The sequence below is a fragment of the Balaenoptera ricei genome, chromosome 15 (assembly GCF_028023285.1).
Source record: "Balaenoptera ricei isolate mBalRic1 chromosome 15, mBalRic1.hap2, whole genome shotgun sequence".
Taxonomy (NCBI): domain Eukaryota; kingdom Metazoa; phylum Chordata; class Mammalia; order Artiodactyla; family Balaenopteridae; genus Balaenoptera; species Balaenoptera ricei.
The window spans coordinates 48,340,746-48,360,668 of record NC_082653.1 but is presented as its reverse complement, the minus strand read 5'-3'; the positions used below and the strand labels follow the sequence as shown (position 1 = coordinate 48,360,668).

The window sequence follows — 19,923 nt, the reverse complement described above, 5'->3', positions numbered from 1 at the left end:
AGGCAAATGAACAACTGGAAATTAAAGAAGAATTCTACCTTCTTGACTTATGTGTAGCCACAGAATCACAATTAGAGAAGCTTGAGGTTTGGTGTGTTGTGTGTGTGTGTGCCCATGTGCACATGTCCGTGTGGACAAGAAAAGTGGAAATTCATTTCTACCTTTTATTTTGAACTTGAAGCCTAGCGGCATGATGTCAAAATGAAATTAGGTCTTTGCACAAGGAGATGTCACTCCGAGCCTTCTCTCTGTGTCTGCTAGACCCGTACATTATACCTGTGTAGAATGGTAATCGCTAAGTCTGGCTGAGAGAGGAAGTGCCTTGAAAGTCATGAGCAGTTAAGGAACTGGACTGAAAAACTTAAAAAGAGGCAGTAATTCAGAGCAAATGAGGGTAAAGGTGAGCGTGGTAGGTACATTTGAACCAAGTTGTCAGTGAGGTCTGAGAGCAAATGAGAGTGGGGAGGGGACAGGAGAAGTGGAGCCACGGCTCCGATGGGCTGTGCACCACTGGAGTTGTGTTCAGTTACAGTGGATAGAAAACTCAATGAAGAGGGGCTTAAACTCATAGGTGCCTATTTATCTCCAGGGAGGGATTTCCCAGGAGTCAGTTCAAGGGCTAGCACCGTGCCTTTGCAGTGTCATTGATGTGCCATCTTTCGGGCTGGCAAAGCTTCTCTTTGGTCCTCATGGTTTCAAGATGGAGGCTCTATTTAGGGAAAGGACTGTTGGAGTCGTGATGTTAGAGGAATACACTGGGAAGGCGGAGGAAGTGATCAGGGTGGAAGGGATGGATTTGAGGTATTAATAATGACAAAGTCTACCATGGTGTGATTCCACAGGTGAGTATCTGAGGTAGGGTGGAAGATAAGACCCTTGGACGGGAAGAATTCAAGAAACGGAGAGTCAGGATGTTGAGAAGATCATCCACATCTATCGTATAATGAAATCTCCAAAAATTAAGACAGAAATGGTATTTTTTTTTAATTAACGATCACTCCCCCTTCCCCATCACACATCCATATGACCTTCCACTGCCCTCAGGATGGGCGTAGGAGAACAAATTCCTTGGTGCAGTTGCTATAACGCACCATGAGTCTCTTGTTTTTCTTCGTACTTTGCGTCCTCCTGGTCTCCTCCAGAGACCTCTAGAGACACACCACCCTGTGTTGGTGGGACAGGCGACCTTTAGCTTGGGAACACTCTGTTCCTATGGCTCCTGGGGACTAAAGGACCCCAACGGAAGGCCATTCTCCTGCTGATCACCCACCCTGTGGGGCACACTCTCAACTTTCCTCCTAATGAATCCTAGGATCGCTTTCAAGAGACTACTTTATTACCTTCTTTCCTCCTTCCCTTCACTCCCTAGAGGACCAAACAGCCTGACCTCATCTGCCTGATCCGCTCTTGGGGCTCAAAATATATCAAAATCTCAAAAGCCAAAACATAAAAAATAAAACAAAAACTAGAAAGATGATTTTGCTGACTGTGTAAGAAGCTACTCACTTCCTTGCTGCTGGCTCTTTTATTGGCTTGGAAACAATTTTCAATTTAGTTACCTCTCACCTAAAAGATTTCCATTGCCTTAGAGATTTATCTTGAGAAAAACTTCTTTCTTTCTTTGAATGTCTCATTGTTAGTACATTCTGGAAATAATCCTCTCCCCATAGGATACAAAATTGGGGCTCAGGCTTCAGCCAGGAATAGAAAAATTCCGCTAAGCCTCTCCCTTTAGCAGAGGAAAAAGCAGATAGGAGCAGCTCTCCTCCCACATCCCCAGATCTCCGCAGACAGCTTTGGTGTCTGCAAAGTAAAACTCAGCCCTGTCATGTTGCTGTCTCCACAGCTGCCTCCCAGCTGAGGGAAAGACCACCCAATACATCCTGCTGATGTGGACATTATTCCAACACCAAATTGTTGAGGTCTTTAGAGCATAGCTGCTCCTCCCGTGGCCATCTCCTTAGAAGTTTAGGAAAATAGAACAGGTCTCCCTACTTTCCCCCAGTTATGGCGTTTCTTTCCATTATTTTGTGCCCCAGTAGGATTCATTCCTTCACTGTTGACCAGCTGGATCTCTGGGCTCCAGCAAAGGGGCCTGATATAATTTCATTACGAAACAGCATCTGATTTCAGCTGATTCCATTCACTTCTGACCTGGAGGTTAAGCATTTCAAAAGATCTGGTTTTCTTCCTTCTGCCCCCTCTTGAAATTCCCTGTTTGGATTTGCTCGGCCACCTCCACCCTCCTGGGCTCATAACTCTCACTGTTGGGGAGGTTCCCTCCCGACTACCTTGGGTGTCAGTTTCTATGAACAAGAAGGGACAAGATTGGGTGACAGCCTACACCTGTGTCATCTTGCATCATCAGAGGAAAGAAGGGGGACATACTTACCAGAGTCCATAAATGCATACTCAGTAGGACTTTGTCATGTCCATGTGGTGGGCAAGAGCCAAAGGGTACAGTTCTCAGAGCTTGCAGAGACCCCAGACCGGCTTGCCTCTCCCTCTCTCCCTTCTTTTTCTTTTAATGTCTAGAGAGTTGTTCTGCCACATCATATGCAACTTACAGCAGACGGGCAGCCTGTCCACCTGTGTGTGCGTAATTGTGCGTACCTGTGTGTGTACACCTGTGTGTGATGGATGGCAGTGGTAGTGGGTATTGACAGAATGCCTTAAAAGCTGTGGGGAGAGGGTATGCAGATTACAAATACTATAAGGTGACTGCATCGCCGGAAACTGGGGTGACTTTCACAGTGAGAGGGATACCCTCAGCTCAGAAGCTGTGAGCGCTCACTTATCAAAGGCTAGAACGGCCTCTCTGAAACACAGCTGTGTAAACTTCAACAGGCTGGAGTCCAGATGGGAATAATCCTTACCTCTTCCTCAGCCCCTCAGGATGTGTCTCTGACATTGTGGGCACCCGGTAAATATTTAATAACAGAATGCCTGACGAGGTGTGTAAAAGGACCACGGATGAAACCATGTACGTGCAGTGATGCCATACATGGGCTGACTGTGGGATGGCCACCCCAAGCCTCTTAAATGATCTTATGCAAGTGAAGACGACACCCAGGACCAGGGGGGTGCGGCAGAGAGAGGGTGTGTGTTGCATGGGCAGGTCTGCCTTGGGATGTTTCCAAGAACGTACACCATGGAAATATAAAATGTTGGGGTATAAAAGAGAGGGCGGATTCAGAGAGCCAGGCACGCCGGTGCCCCTTTGGGTGATGTCGTAGGGAACTTATGCAGGTGGGCGGACCACCTGAGAACAGCCGGCAGTGTGGGAAAGCAAGGAAGATGATTCAGAAAAGGCAGACAGTGAATCCGAGGCGTTGATCACAAAGGCAGAGGAATGGGTCCAACGGCAACAATGCGATTTGAGAAGAAATAACCCAAAGCTGGAAAACGGGGCATTCTTTGTGCATACCCAGCATGGCTGCCACCAGCCACAGGTGTCTCTGGAGCCCTTGAAGGGTGGCGCGTCCCAACTGAGGTGTGTGGTAAGTGTGGAACACACCAGATCACAAACCCCTAGTGTGGAAAAGGAGAATGTAAGATAGCACATTAATATGTTGATATCAATTGCATGTGATATAATTATGTGATTATCATGTGGATATATTCAGGTTTTAAAAACATTAAATTAATTGCACTTGCTTATTTTTACTTGTTTTTTTTTATTGGAGTATAGATGACTTACAATGTTGTGTTAGTTTCTGCTGTACAGCAAAGTGAATCAGTTATACATATATCCACTCTTTTTTAGATTCTTTTCCCATAAAGGTCATTACAGAGTATTGAGTAAAGTTTCCTGTGCTACACAGTAGTCCTTGTTAGTTATCTATTTTATATATAGTAGTGTGTTTATGTCAATCCCAGCCTCCTCATTTATCCCACCCCTCCTTTCCCCCTTGGTAACCATAAGTTTGCTTTCTACATCTGTGACTCTGCTTCTGTTTTGTAAATAAGTTCATTTGTACCATTTTTTTTAGATTCCACATATAAGCAATATCATATTTTACTTTTTTTGAACTAAAAATATTACTTCAAAAGTAGAAATTTGTAAATTGTATGTGTAGCTCACGTTATACTTCTCTTTGCTAGCCCTACTCTAGATGCACTTGCAGCAAAGTTTAGGGCAAGGGGAAGAGGAAGGGTGGGGAGAGAGTGTCATGGGAGTAGCAGTCGTGCTGGGCTTGGGGTGAGCTTCCTGCTGTGGGCCGTTGGGCAAGCTACCTCCTCTCGGTGAGCCTCAGTTTCTGCACCTGTAACACGGTGCTTGCTGATGATGTCAGTTTCATGGCGTTGCTGTTACACCTGAGTAGGAAACCGTGCAGAGCCTCTCACAGGACACCGTGCATAAAGCACGGGGTCCTCAAATAGCAGTTCCTATCCTCCGAGAGTAACGCATCAGAGCATCCAGAGGCAGCGAGGCGGAGCTGAGATAAAGGTTAGCAAACTCTGAACGTGTCTCGACTTTCTCCATGTCCTGGTTTTGCAGTGGACTGGGCAAGTGAAGAGAGGAAAGTCCGTTGGAGAAACCAAACGGAGGCGAGGAAGGACTTCCGCCAGCCCACGATGACAAAGCCAGTCTACCTGGTTTGGAAGGAGCAAGGGATGGCAACACAGAAAGGGTCCTGAGAGTGAGCAGGAGAGCTCAGAAGGGCCCTGTCCAGTATTGCTAAAGGCTGCTCTCTCATGTACTTGGGTTAAGCAGTTACTTTTGCTTCTGTTAGGTAAAGCAGTGTGGTTTTCTAGTTCTGTGCAATTTTGGAAAACTTCTTTGAGTTAGACACAGCCTTGGCAGACTCCGGCATTAATAAACACCCCAAACAGCTGTTAGCATCCCCGAAAAAGACAGCAAAACCTGTGCTTATTGTTCAGCTCAAAGACTCACAAGGAGGAGAGGAACCCATGTACTTGCTGCTAATAAATAAGAGACATCACCTCTCAGAGAATGTCCCGCGATCCTGGTGGGGCTCAGCGGCAGCAAAGGTGAATTCTTTCGGAGGCCCCTGGTGGTGATTGGACACTTCCTAACTAAAGGAAACTGAAGCCAAAGAACACTGATGGATGAGAAATCCATCATCCAATTCCGACCTGTCAGATTCACAGTTCAAGAATGGTCAATATGTCTTCTTTCATTAGTCTCAACGAGGGGAAAGGAAAATAGATGCCTGGCTAGCTTAGGACAGCAGATAATCACCAAATTACTCCAGGCGGTGTCCCGAAAACCACCGGTCTGGAAAGAGTTCACGAGACCTGCTTCTCTTTGTAAATTGTATGTGTAGCTCACGTTATATTTCTCTTTGCTAGCCCTACTGTAGATGCACTTGCAGCAAAGTTTAGGGAGAGGGGACGAGGAAGGGTGGGGAGAGAGTGTCATGGGAGTAGCGGTCGTGCTGGGCTTGGGGTGAGCTTCCTGCTGTGGGCCGTTGGGCAAGCTACCTCCTCTCAGTGAGCCTCGGTTTCTCATGCAGTGGCGCCCATGACTTGGTCCAACCCCCCAGGAGCATCCAGGCCCTGTTCAGTGGAACTCAGTTTCTTATTTATAAAATGAAGATCATCAGCACATCAAAGGACCTCCTCAAACCAGTTCTCTTATCTTATGGGGAAAAGAAGGCCCCAAACGTCATTCTGGAAATGACTGGAGGGCATTGTGAATTGCCCTGAGCTTTCAGGGACCCCTCTCCTCTGGGTGGCAAATACACCACACCGATGGTTTCATCCAGCCAAGCCGAGGAGATGCCGACCACCTGAAAGATGCACAAAAAGACATACCACGAGCATTGAAAATGGCCCACTACTCACATTCTTCACTGTGCGCCTTAGGCATAAAGGAAATTCCAAAATACAACTCCTTTCTCACTGGCAGTATGTTCTCGTGGGGAAATTGGTCTTGGTGTTAATAATCAGTTTGTCTTATTAAATTGTCCTCTTCCCTGCCCCATCACCCAAATGGGCAGAGAATTCCAAGTCAGCTGAATAATTTCACCATTGAGTGAAGCCACTTAATAAGTGTGGGCTTTCTTCTGGCAAACCCTAAATAATCTTGTCACATTGAGAAGGAGGCAGTGTTTTTAGCCAGAGTATAAAAATGTTGCTTTAGTAGGCAATGTGTTGAAAGGAAGGAAGAAAGGGAGGCAGGGAGGAAAGAAGGGAGGGAGGAAAGACAGTTTCGGCTTGGCAGCTCAGACAACTCAGATGTAACTCACTTCCCCCACAGGTCCGTGACACCTGGTTGGGACACTTTTCCCCAAGACTCCCAAGTGGTTAGGTTCATGCCATTCTTCCTCTGTGTTGCATTTTCTCTCTTAAGGCACAGACAGGCCTGTGCTACATCCTTACTGACCTCAAAACCCAGAATTATAGAAAAGGAGTCTAATTAGAAAACACTACATGTGAATATTCCCCACACTTCTCCAAACCCAGTTTTTAAAAGTCTTCCCTTCACTCCCAGTGGCCTGAGATGTAGGGCCTTCTCCACCGTCTGATTGGTTTTTCGGCCTCTGCCACGTGCTGCCAACGAGATGCTCAGGCCTCTGGGCTTGTCCAGAGCCCTGGCCCTTTGGGGTCTGCAGGCAGCACGTTCTTCTTTGGCACAGCGTCCTCGTGGGGCTCGGGTCCCTGGGTGATTCCTAACTATGCAGCTCACACACTCGTGAGGGCAAACTGTGGTTCTTTTCTCCCTACGTCTTCTTTGCTCCCCTGGGATGGTGACAACGTGACTTTTCTATGGCTTTTATCAGCCAGATAAAGAGGACTCTTCCACCTCCAAACACTCGTGAGATCCTCTTTCCCAGTCACCAATATACTGAGTCCTGCCCCCTTCGCCAGCCACATCTGTCCCATGGTGTGCTGGCAATGGCTCCACCTGGCTCACAAGAGCCAACCATGCACGTCTCTTTTTTTTTTTTTTTTTTTGGCCACGTGGGATCTTAGTTCCCTGACCAGGGATCGAACCTGTGCCCCCTGCAGTAGAAGCACAGAGTCCTAACCACTGGACCGCCAGGGAATTCCCCCATGCACATCTTTTCCCGACTTCACCATCACGGAGGTGGCCTAACATTGGCCATGGGGGTGGTATTTATACCATGGAAATCGGCAAATGCTGCGTATCAGGACTTCCCCTGCACCCAGAGTGTCGCTTACTAAACATCTACCAGATCATCACTGTGTCCATGTACTGGCATCACCACCTCAAACTCAACAGCCATCCCCAAAACCACCTGCCCACTTCCATTTTTCTTAAAGATGGGTTTCTTCTCCAAAAAAGTTAGACCTAAATTGAATGTTTCAAAACATAATCCTATTGTTGAAAAAGTTTAACAGTTCTTAGCAGTAACATCCCCGCTTTTTGAACGAAGACATAAGCAGAATAAATGTGTCTGTATATGTATGTATGCATGTACATATGTATTTAGATGTGTATATAAAACAGGGAAAAACAGGTCGTGCTTGACTGAAGCATAACATAAGGTAGCAGATGGGTCGGGGGAGACATGAGGAGGGAGCTTCCCCTGCTTACCATGTCCTCATTTCAGTTTCCTCGAAGAAACAACAGACTCTCTGGGTCACATTTTGAGAAATGTGGAACTGCTTATTTTTTTGGTCACCTTTATTGAGGTATAATTTGCATACTAAAAATCACCATTTTTAAAACTTTTTATTTAAAAATAACTTTAGACTTACAGAAAAAGCTGCAAACATAGCACAGAGAATTCCGACATACGTTTCACCTAGCTTTCCCTAATGGTAACATCTCCTATAACCAGAATACAGTTATCAAAACCAGGAAACTAACACTGGTATGGTACTATTAACTAACTACAGAACTTATTCAAATTTTACCAGCTTTTCGTTTTCTAGTGCAACCCAAGACCCCACATTGCATTTAGTTGTATGTCTCTTTAGTTGCTTTCAATCCATGACACATCCTTAGTCTTTCTTCATGACCTAATTTTGAAGAGTCCTAATTTTGAAGAGTCCAGGCCAGTTTGAGTTTGTGTCCTGTTTTCTCATGATTTGGTTGAGGTTATACCTGTTCAGATGAAATACCCCTGTGACCTGGTGCTCTTTTCAGCATGTCCCGCGGTGGGGGAGTGGGGGTGACGTTGGTATGTTTTATTACTGGTGATGTAACCTTCATCACTTAATGCTTTTGAGATCCATGCATGTAGTCGTGTGTATGGGTTGTATACAGAGGGAGTTTATCCCATGTTATTGCCAGGTAGAATCCCATTGTACAGATGTACCACCATTTTTATCCAACCACATCTGGGTTGTTTCCAGATTAGGGTTCTTATGAAGAAAGCTGCTATGAACATCCATGTACAAGAGTTAGTGTCTACAGATGGTCTCATTTCTCTTGGGTAAATACCTGGGTGTGGTATGTAAGTGTATGTTCATCTTTTTACCTTTTACCGACATGCGTGTACATTTTTGTATTCGCACCAGCGATGTATGAGAGTTCCTGTAGCTCCACCTTCCCACCAACACTCGATACTGTTGGTCTTTTTAATTTCAACCATTCTAGTGAGTGTGTAGAGGTATCTCACTGTGGTATTTACTTGCATTTCCCTAATGACTATTAATGTTGAGCATCTTTTTTAACTTTATGAAATTAAAGAGTTGTTATTATTTTTTTATAAATTTATTTTATTTATTTTTTGGCTGCATTGGGTCTTTGTTGCTGTGCACGGGCTTTCTCTAGTTGCGGCGAGCAGGGGCTACTCTTCATTGCAGTGCACAGGCTTCTTATTGCGGTGGCCTCTCTTGTCATGGAGCACGAGCTTTAGGCGCATGGGCTTCAGTAGTTGTGGCATGGGGGATCAGTAGTTGTAGCTCGCGGACTCTAGAGCACAGGCTCAGTAGTCGTGGCACACAGGCTTAGTTGCTCTGTGGCATGTGGGATCTTCCTGGACCAGGGCTCGAACTCATGTACCCTGCATTGGCAGGCAAATTCTTAACCACTGCGCCACCAGGGAAGTCCTGTTGAGCATCTTTTAATGAGCTTATTTCTCATTCATTTATGTTCTTTAAGTGTCTGCTCGAATATTTTACATGTTTTTAATTGTGTTGTTTGTCTCCTTATTTTTGAGTTCTAAGTGTTCTTTATATATGTTGAATACAAGTACTTTATAAATATATATTTTGCAACTTTTTTTCCCAGTCTGTGGCCTTCCTTTTCATTTTCTTAACAGTGTCTTTGAAGAGCAAAGTTTTGTTGTTTTTTTTAAATTTTATTTTGATGTAGTCCATTTTATCGATATTTTTCTTTCCTGATTTTCCTTAAAAGTTTAGTGTTCTATCTAATAAATTTTTGTGTAACCCAGGGTCCCAAAGTTTTCTTCTATATTTTCATCTTGAATGAGTTTCAAGTGGCAATATAGCTTCTGGCGTTTTTTTTTTTTTTCTTTCAGTTTCTCTGCCTACTTCCTTAACTCTTAATTTAGAAGCCAATCCTCTTCCAATAGTTGAGTGCATGAAGAATCATGAATTTGGCCAGTGAAGGAGTGCTTGTAATAATCGTGGCATATTTGATTCTTTTGTTCCATAAATGCTCATGGGTTGGTTCAGTGGGGCACCTGCTACTCACACTCTTAGTCTGGATGCTCCCAAAACAAACCCGGAGGCAAGGACTAGGCTGAAGACTGTGGTGTACTGGTAGACATTTAACAATTGGCTCTCCTGGGGGAAAAAAGCTGTGACTTGTAGCATTTGCTCATTTCCATGGTGTAAATACCTACACCATGACCAATTTTAAGCTACCAATACATCAATGAACTTACAACACTGCTGAAAGTTTAATAACTGGCCCTTGTGAGCTGACACGAGCCTGCTCCAGCACACCGCCGGCTGCAGGAAGTTTATTTGAGGTGAAGCCCTGGAAGCAGAAGCGAGGGAGTGGAGGGGGGAGACAAGACAGGGAAAACAGGTGGCCTCAGGCAGAAACGCACGGAGCCGCTGGCCCCAGGTGAGGTAGGAAGCCATCCTGGGTAGGAAGCTGCCAGGGTGTCTTAAGTTTTCCAAGGGGCATCAACAGCATCTGCTCCATGTACCACACGCTTCTTTACACACTGGATTATCACTAGTAAGCAACCCCCTGGGTCCCTCTAGGTCCACGGTCAAAGGCGCCTTGTTTGGTGCAAACTGGCTGATAAAGTACAACGGAGAAGAGCTGCTTTCCGCGTCCGTTAGGTAATGCTTTCTCTATCAGCTCCTATCAGTGGATTCAAAGTCCCCACCTGACCAGACCCAGGGACACTGGCATTCCCTACAGGAGCCATGACGTTTATTTTTTCTTCCTTTCAATTAGTAGATTTTGTTTTCTTCAAAGAAAGGGCAAGGGAAAATTACTTCTTTGTCAGTTCTTAAAAAGACAGGGAATGGAAGTATGAAGAATAGAATCCAATCAAATAATTCCCTCATCCAGGGCACTTAATAACTGGAATTATATATGGGGTGGGTGTGGGGATGTTTTACCAACCAGAACACAAGTCATATTCAAATATTTTCTTATGTCCAAAATGCTTCACTTGTGGTAAGATCTTGAGCTTGGGAAAGCCGTCTGCATTCCTGAGGCTGTCCCACTGACCTTGCCTTGTTGGCTGTCTGACCTAACGTTTCTGTGGTTTTCTCTGTAGATCAGAGACAATCTTATCATGACAAATAATAAGATATTTTCTTAAATGCAGAAGTCCCGTCTTTCTTGGGGCAAGAGGAAGTTGTTTGTGGCTCTGTCTTCTCTGCCGGGGAAGCTTCCCACAGACGGGGAACAGATGGGCCTAGATTTCGACACCATCTGCTTTTCAGTTGTAATTAACATCGGATCCAGGGGTGGGTTGGATTTTACCATTGCGTTGGCCATCCCCGTTGACCGCTGGGGAATCCTAAATCACGTGTTTGTTGGAATATGAAACTTGGGTTGGGTTTCCGTGGATAGGCAGCAGCTCTTATGAGAGGAGGAAGGAAAAGGAAACCCTTCCTGAGTGCCTGCTTGCATTTAAGTGGCCCCCAGATACAGTTGAAGAGAGGAAGATGCCTGCTCATCTTGCCTTGTGTCTGTGTAAAGAACAAAGTGTGAATGATTTTCTGAGTCCCTTTCAGTTCAGTTGGTTCCACTTTTCTTACAAGTTAATTGAAATAATCATGACCCTGGCAACAGTAATATTATCCAGCATTTACTGAAGGCTTGCAACATTCCAGCTACGATGCTATGAATTTTGCATGCATTATCTAGTTTCAAAACAACCAGATGAGGGTAGGTACTGTTATCTTTCCCATTAAAGACAAGGAAAACTGAAACCTTAATGAAATTGAGATACTCACCTTGGGTCACACAGCTGAGATATGGACCAGGCTATCTGATTCCTGCTTCATAACCACGGTTCATCACAGCCTCCACCAACTTCTTTACACCGAGGGAGAGTAGGAGCAACCGGCCGGCAGCTTTCTTCCATTCCTGCTTTGTAGGTTCCAGGAGAGAATGCAAAAACTCAAAGCTGCCACTGTTCTCCAGTCCCTTTATAACCTCAGGGGAATTTCTCTCTCTTGTACTTCAGCGTGCTTTACCCCCATGCCTTGGGTTTTTAGTTGCAACTCTGCATCTTGCTTTTGCTGAGCCCTGGGGGAGGTGAGTGAAAACATGATTAAATTTTACCTCTCTGCCTTGAAGCCCCAGCTCCTAATGTTGGTGTCAGCATCTACAAACTGCAGCAAAAGTCGGTCCCCTTCACATTATCAGTGGTATTGTTCCTCCAGCAATGGGGAGGATTTTTAGTAGAACATCTGAGAGCATCTCTGTTTTGAGCCCTGATGCTTTCTAAGGGCACACCACATGAATAGAACACAAGAAGCACACCCAAGACCAGCAGTCACTTGTGCTGTGGTCCAGGTACAAAGGATTCCTTGGAATACCCTGAACATCAGCCCAGGGGAAGGACCCTCTGTGCCCAGCTAAGCTAATTGTCTGGCAAGAGAGGTTTTGAACCTCCTAGATAAAAGTCCATAGTAATCACCTGGGAGTGATTTTAGTGGATTGTCATTGAAGTGTGAAACTGAAGTACTGTAATATGAAGCTTTGGTCCGGCTTCGTTAACTGCACTAGATCTTAAGCAATAAAATGAAGGTCAGAGTTTAAGCCCCACTTAGACACACGGCCCCAGACTGGACCGCTACCCACAGCCATCCAGCCAGTTGGCGCTTTATACCAATCACAAGCGGGACGACCCAGGGTCACCCTCCACCACTAATGGGAAATCTCCTTCCACTCCCGGAGCACATGATCCTGGGTCAGTTCTGATAAGAGGACACAGTAAAGACATGCAGTTAAGGAAGTGGTTCCAACCTGGCACATCACCATGGCTTTCAACTGGGTGCCCAAAGCTAGATTGTGGGGTGGCCATCTGAGCACCTTCTCAAGTCACTGACCTACCAAGAGCACTAAAACAAGAAAGATGGTGCTGCTTAACTCAGGTTCCCGCATAACGCAATTGAAGACGAATAAGTTGATTCCCTCCACCTGAAGCAGACAACCACCTATAATAGAAATAAAACAGATCTTCCTGCTTTTTGCTACTGCCAGCCTATTTCTATCACATGTACTTTAAGCACTCACATCATCCCACCAACTGAAATTTTATTTTTTTTTTAATTTTAGTGAAGCATAGTTGATTTACAATGTTGTGTTAATTTGCTGTACGGCAAAGTGATTCAGTTATACATATATATTGATATATTCTTTTTTTAATATTCTTTTCTATTATGGTTTATCCCAGGATATTGAATATAGTTCCCTGTGCTATGCAGTAGGACCTTGTTGTTTATCCATCCTGTATATAATACTTTGTATCTGCTAATCCCAAACTCCCAATCCATCCCTGCCCCACCACAGTTCTTCCTTGGCAACCACAAGTCTTTTCTCTACATCTGTGAGTCTGTTTCATAGATAAGTTCATTTGTATCATATTTTAGATTCCACATATAAATGGTATCATACGGTATTTGTCTTCCTCTGTCTGACTTACCTTCTCTTAGTATGATCATCTCTAGGTCCAACCATGTTTGCTGCAAATGGCATTATTTCGTTCTCTTTTATGGCTGAGTAGTATTCCATTGTATATATGTACCATATCTTCTTTATCCATTCATCTGTCAATGGACATTTAGGTTGTTTCCATGTCTTGGCTATTATAAATAGTGTCACCAGCTGAAATTTTAAAGTTGAACAATGCATAATGTGTTTTACTACCTAAATATTAGATATCAGAACTTTGAATTTACCAACAAGAAGTTGCCTACTTAATAGTAATCCTTTTGCAAAAGAAACTTGAAAGAGGATAGCAATTACAGAAAAAATGGGGGGAAGATTTTGCAGAATATTTTTCAGAATATTGACTATGCCTGAACCAGTGGAAATGCATTAGTAAGAGGCTTGATTTCTAGACACATTTTTTTTATTAATGGAAGATGAGTTTCTCCTCCCCTCTCCACTAAATAAATGTTGAGTAAATATTTAAAGAGCATGGGTTTGAAGAGGCGCCAGATGATGAGCCCGCCTGAAGCACCCGTGTCTCGGGCCAACTCTGTTTTTGGAAGTCCTGGTTCCCTGCCCAGGATTCGCCTGCCATCCACTGTTTGATGTTATCTGGCAGCTGTGGTGCCCACAAGTTCCCAAGACTGTGTTTGGACAGAGAATAACAAAAAAATGACAGAAAGGCAAGAATGCAAATATCTTGATAACTTTAACCAGCCTGGTATCTTTCAAAGGGTCCGCATTGCACAATAAGCTTAGCTCTGACTCTGGCATGGAAATTCCTGCTGTATTGTGGTTTGCCTCGGAAAGGCTCGGCTCGGGTTACAAATAAAAGCTTTAAGGCAAGAAACAGGTTTCTCACCAACCTTGAAGTGAAGAGTTCCAGCATCTTGCAGTTAGTTGAGTAAATGTTGGAATTTCAAAGTCCTCCAGAAAAGTTAAATTCTCTATTTTTTACAATATATCCTCAAGGTAGAGGCCATTATCATTTTCTCAACGAGCCTGAAGAAGAAGAGGCCAGTGCTGGCAAACAAACCTACTGTTAGCCCATGTCACATGGGGTTTTCAGAACTCCCAGAGTATGTCACAAGGGTTTAGTGGCGACGGAAGAGGGGGGGAGTTGCATGGAGAAGTAGGAGAGGCAGAAAGGGAAGAAATAACTCAAGGAAGCATGAGAGGTCTTGAGAAATCTTCAATCCAGTGAGCATCCTGAGCATTCAGACCACATCTCTTCTCTTGCTGCTGAAAGCAATTTGGGTTCAAACCATGACTAGCTTGGGTTGGAGTCATACAAATGGGGTTGAAGTCCAATTTCTGTTTTGTATTGGTGCTGTGACCTTGGGCATATATTCTCTCTGCCTCAATTTCCTGTCTGAAAGGTGGGGATAACAACAGTACCTACCTCATGGGCTAGTTGAGAGGATTAAGTTTTAAAGCAGTTCTGTGCTTAGTCATATGGTCAGTATGCTCAGCGGTCATGTGCTCAATGGTCAATATTCAAAAACTGTTAGCCGTCATCATCATCAGCATCATTATCTTTCTCATCATCACCACCATCATTATCATGGCCCTCATCATCATTACATCACCATCACCATCATCATCATCATCATCCTCCCCATCACCATCACCGTCATCATCACCATCCCCACCACCACCACCATCACCACCATCATCATCGCCATCCTCCCCATCACCATCGTCATCATCATCACCATCACCATCCTCACCATCACCGTCATCATCACCATCCTCACCACCACCACCACACCACCATCATCATCATCACTGTCATCATCATCATCACCATCCACCCCGTCACCATCACCATCATCAACATCATCGCCATCCTCACCACCAGCACCACCACCACCACCACCACCACCATCATCACCCTCCTCCCCATCCCCATCACCATCATCATCATCATCCACCCCATCACCACCACCACCATCATCACCATCACCATATCATCATCCTCACCATCACCATCATCATCATCACCATCCTCACCACCACCATCATCATCACCATCCTCCCCATCACCCTCACTGTCACCATCATCATCATCCACCCCATCACCACCACCATCATCATCACCATCACCATCTTCTTCATTGTCCCCATCGTCATCCCATCACCATCGCTGTCATCACCATCAACGTCATCACCATAACAACCACCATCACACCATCAAAAGCACTTTCATCATCACCATCATCATAAGGTTTTTCCAGTAGAGTCAACAGTGATTCCTGATCATCACAGATAGTCTGCGCCTGTGCATCCAAATATCTCAGCCTAGAGTACAGGAACCTCTCCAAACTGACCTTTGCCTATTTCTGCAGCCTCATCTGTCTCTGCTTCCTCACTCACAATCTGCACTCCAGCCATAGTAAATAATCTGTAGTTTTCAGCACAAACCATGATAATTTATGACACCATGTTTTATTCATCCTGTTCCCTTGCCTAGTCAATTCTGTCCTGGTTTCTTTGCTTGTCTAACTCATGTTCATCTTCTCAGACATGATAGAAGCACCATCTCCTCCAGATAGTCTTACCACACCCTTTCGCTCACTCTCTGAAACCTAGGTTCTGTATCCTTCCTTTAAGCTCACAGAGAATCCAGTGAAGAGCTCTGTGTTTAGCTTTAATACCAAATACTGTGCTTAGGGACTTCCCTGGTGGCTCAGTGGTTAAGAATTTGCTTGCCAATGCAGGGGACACAGGTTCAATGCCTGGTCCCGGAAGATCCCACATGCCGCAGAGCAACTAAGCCCGTGCGCCACAGCTACTGATCTTGTGCTCTAGAGCCCGAGAGCCACATCTACTGAGCCTACGTGCCACAACTACTGAAGCCCACGCGCCTAGAGCCCATGCTCCACAACAAGAGAAGCCATCGCAATGAAAAGCCCACACACTGCAACGAAGGGTACCCCCCGCTCACTGCAACTAGAGAAAGCCCGTGCGCAGCAACAAAGACCAAACGCAGCCCAAAAAAAAAAAATTAAAAAAATAAAATAAAATAAATTTATTAAAAAAATGCTGTGCTTACATATTTAGCAGGCATGTTGGTGTTCCATTTTCCTGATCAAAGAATTGGGCAGTTGGACCCGACCTGACGTCACAGTGCTGACAGTTGACAGGTTTCGTGTGGTTGGCTGAGTGCTTTACAATTGTTGAATTCAACCATTCATTCAGGAAGTATTTATTGAGCACATACTATGTGCTAGCCCTGTTCTGGGCACTAGGGATACATCAGAGGGCAAGACAGACAAAGACCCCTGTCCTTGTGGAGCTCACATTCCAAGGAAGGAGACATACAATAAAATAAGCATCATAATAAGAATTGTCTGGTGTGCTGGAAGATAATCTGGGTAATGGAATAAAAGAGGAGGTGGAGCAGAGTCAGAAGCAGGAGTGGGGGAGGGGGGGTGCAGGAGAGGCACACTGAAGGGTCAGTGGGCTCCACAAGGGTGAGGTTTGAACAAAGGCTGAAGGAAACGAGGGACGGAGCCATGTGGACGGCTGCGGAGAGAGTGGGGCAGGCAGAGAGAACAGCCAGTGCGAGGGCCTGGAGGCAGAGCCAGCCGAGGTCATTCAGGGAACAGCCAGGAGACCTGTGTGCCTGGAGCAGAATCCGCAAAGGGAGAGTAGGGACAGCAGAGCGTCTGTACTCATTACTCAACATCAAGAGATGTTACCTGAGTCCAGATGTACAGCTTCTCTCTTGGAAGATCAGAAGCTCTGGCCATACTAAGCACATATTCTCATGCAACGTTGGTCAGGGCAGAGCACAGCCTGCCCACCTGAGATGGGCGTCCACTGTCCAGTGAGCCACAGACCCTGCCCCATCCACGTGTCTCATCTCCACACCCTGCGGGCCCCTGTGGGCAGCTGAGGCCGTGGTGCTGGACAGCAGCCTCTGGCAAGGATGCCCAAACCTGCCACCAACTCCCTGCCCTCAGCCCTGCCTTGACTGTCCTCCTTTCCCTCTGCCCTGATCTGTGCCTGTTCCGTGTAAGCCCAGTGAAGACTTCTGCTAGGCAATACTCTGAAAAGGAAGGAAGCCCACATAGATGAAAGGGAGTTTTCATTCCTGATTCTGCAAAGGAGACTCTTCCTTTGGAAAGAATGAATGGACTTCTTGAAATGTGTGCACATGCTTGTGGGGAGGGTTGCCGGGGGACCCGGGAAGCATTACTCTTGCTCGGTCATACTTGTCTCCTGTCCTGACAGCAGGGCTTCAGGGGGATTTTATTTACTTTTTCAAAAATGAACTTATTAACCAAACCCAAAACTGTGTCTTGATCACACCACCTCACACCCAGTAGGATGGCTACTATGAAAAAAAAAAACCCAAAAAACAGAAACTAACAAGTGTTGGTGAAGACGTGGAGAAATTGGAACCCTGTACACAGTTGGTGGGGATGTAAAATGGTGCAGCCACTATGGAACATAGTATGGCAGTTCCTCAAAAAATAGAACATAGAATCACCACATGATCCAGCAATTCCACTCCTGGGTATCTACCCTCAAAGCATTGCAAGCAGGGACTCAAACAGATATGTTCAACATATGTTCAACAGATATGTTCAGATATGTTCAACATATGTTCATCAGATATGTTCAACATATGTTGAACATATGTTCAACATGTACACCATGTTCTTAGCATCATTATTCACAACAGCCACGAAGGCGGAAGCCACCCAAATGTCCAGTGACAGATGAATAGATAAACAGAACGTGTGTATCCGTACAAGGGGCTATTACTCAGCCTTGAAAAGGTAGGACATGCGGACGCCTGCTACAACATGTATGAATCTTGAAGACATTATGCTGAGTGAAATAAGCCAGTCACAAAGGGACAAATACTGTAAGATTCCCCTTATATGAGGTCCCTAGAGTATTCACATTCATGGAAACACTAGGGATACTTTCTACGAAAGTAGAAAGGTGGTGGCCGGGGCTGGGTTGAGGGGGAATGGGGAGTTAGTGTTTAATGGAGACAGTTTCAGTTTGGGAGGATGAAAAAGATCTGGAGAGGGTGGTGGTGATGGTGGGACAGCAAAGTGCACGCAATTAATGCCATTGAACTATACACTTAAAAATTGTTAAAATGGTAAAGATTGTGTTGTGCATGCTTACCACAATAAAAAAATTAAAATGAAATTTTTAAAAGTCAAAAAACAACATTGAGAGATATATGTATCTTTTTATAATATATATCTATACATATCTATATCTTTGTATCTGTATCTATATCTATCTATCTATATGTATATAGACAGAGAGAGAGAGAAGCATGTACTCGAGAGGTAGGTAGCTGGGTTCACATCTTGCCTCTGCCACCTAGTAGCTATGTGACCTGAGCCAAGTTAATGAACTTGGTCCCCTCTGCGAGCAGGCGGGATTAACCCAGTGCCCTGTCCTGCAGCCATTGTTGTGAGGGTCATTGGAGCATGTGTGTGCCTGGCCCCCAGGGAGTCCCTGTAAGGCCCACGTGGACATCAGCCCAGCTACAGAAACCTGTCCCCAGACCCTGCCTTTAGTGGATATTGAGGGGAAATGGCAGTTATCACCCCCACTCCCTTGAGAAACTGACAACCAAGCGAAATAAATGAGGTCCTCAGGGACTCTGGAGCCACTCTCAGAGTGGACCCTGTGCGAGAGGCATCTGGAGTGGGAGGAAGAGAGGAGAGTGGAAAAAAGGAAAAGGACATTTCTCCAGAGTAGGCAGATCTCATTCCCAAGGCTCCAAAACAGTGACCCCAGTTGTGCTGACCTCCGAGAACACCGTCAGCCATGGGCTTCATCTGGGCATCGTGAGAGGCTTCAAGTAACATAGTTACAGGGTTTATGCCAATGAGCAGGTATATTAACATATACTCACTTCCTTTAGCGTTTGAGTCCCTGCGAGAGAATCCTCTTCAGGTGGAAACGGTTCCAAAGACCTTCGGATGCCAACTACAGAAGGACTAGGGGTGGGACTAAGGGGGAGCGTTCCCGTGTTCTGTTGGTCTCAGCTTTGAGAGCGATGCCCTGGCTGGGTACACGCTCACCTGGGCCGGACTGCTAGTGCCGGCTCCCGTGGATGTTTCCCCAGCAGGAGCCAGTGTTGAGGCTGGGCTTGCCCTCCTGGTTCTATCACAATTGCAGGACACCTCAGCAACAATCCGCAGGGAAATCTGAAAAGACAAGGTTTATTACTCACAGATCCTGGGGGGTACACGGCATGTCCGGGGCCACACAGTGAGGTCACGGGGAGGGGTTGGGGGGAAGAGAGAGAGAACAGTCTTGAGGTTCTGCCTTTATTGAGGTCAAGGATGGGGTGTCTAGGGTTGCTCTGGGTCGCTCTTTATTGGCAAATTTAAAACATAAGAGCAGGAATTATGGTGCAGGTAGGGAAAATCAAGGTCACTCAAGTGGTCGCTTATCTGGGTCACCCAGGATTTCTGAAAAGGGAACTTCCAGGGTGGGGTCACCTGTCTCCTCACCTAGTTGTGTAGCTGGCCATGTGTTTACTGAGGTGGATGCCTTTGGAATGGATGCCGAATGGGGGCATCCATTAGGGGATCAAAGCCTAATGTCGGGCACTTATATTACAACCAGAAAAGCTCATGGCCAGGCACTTACACTACTGTCCCCACTAGACTTTGGGAAGACAGTTGTGTCTGAGAGTGGTCCAGCTTGATTTCATACTGCGTTTCGTTCCTTCCACAGTCTTCCTTAATCCACTTCCCTCTTGTTTTACTTTGGGCTGTCCTAGAAGCAGACCCTGAGACAAGCATTAGAATTCAGTGGTCAGGGTCTTCCCTGGTGGTCCAGTGGCTAAGACTCCGTGCTCCCAATGCAGGGCACCCAGGTTCAATCTCTGGTCAGGG

General features: G+C 45.5%; 1 protein-coding gene and 1 non-coding gene across 4 annotated transcripts in view; one reads left to right on the top strand and one right to left on the bottom strand.

Moving 5' to 3' along the window:
- SLC24A3 (solute carrier family 24 member 3) overlaps positions 1–19,923 on the top strand; it is a 470,509-nt gene that overhangs the window by 314,014 nt on the left and 136,572 nt on the right. The gene's annotated exons all lie outside the window — the stretch shown is intronic.
- TRNAR-UCU (transfer RNA arginine (anticodon UCU)) lies at positions 6,943–7,015 on the bottom strand. Its single transcript has one exon. It is a non-coding gene; the product is annotated as a tRNA-Arg (tRNA).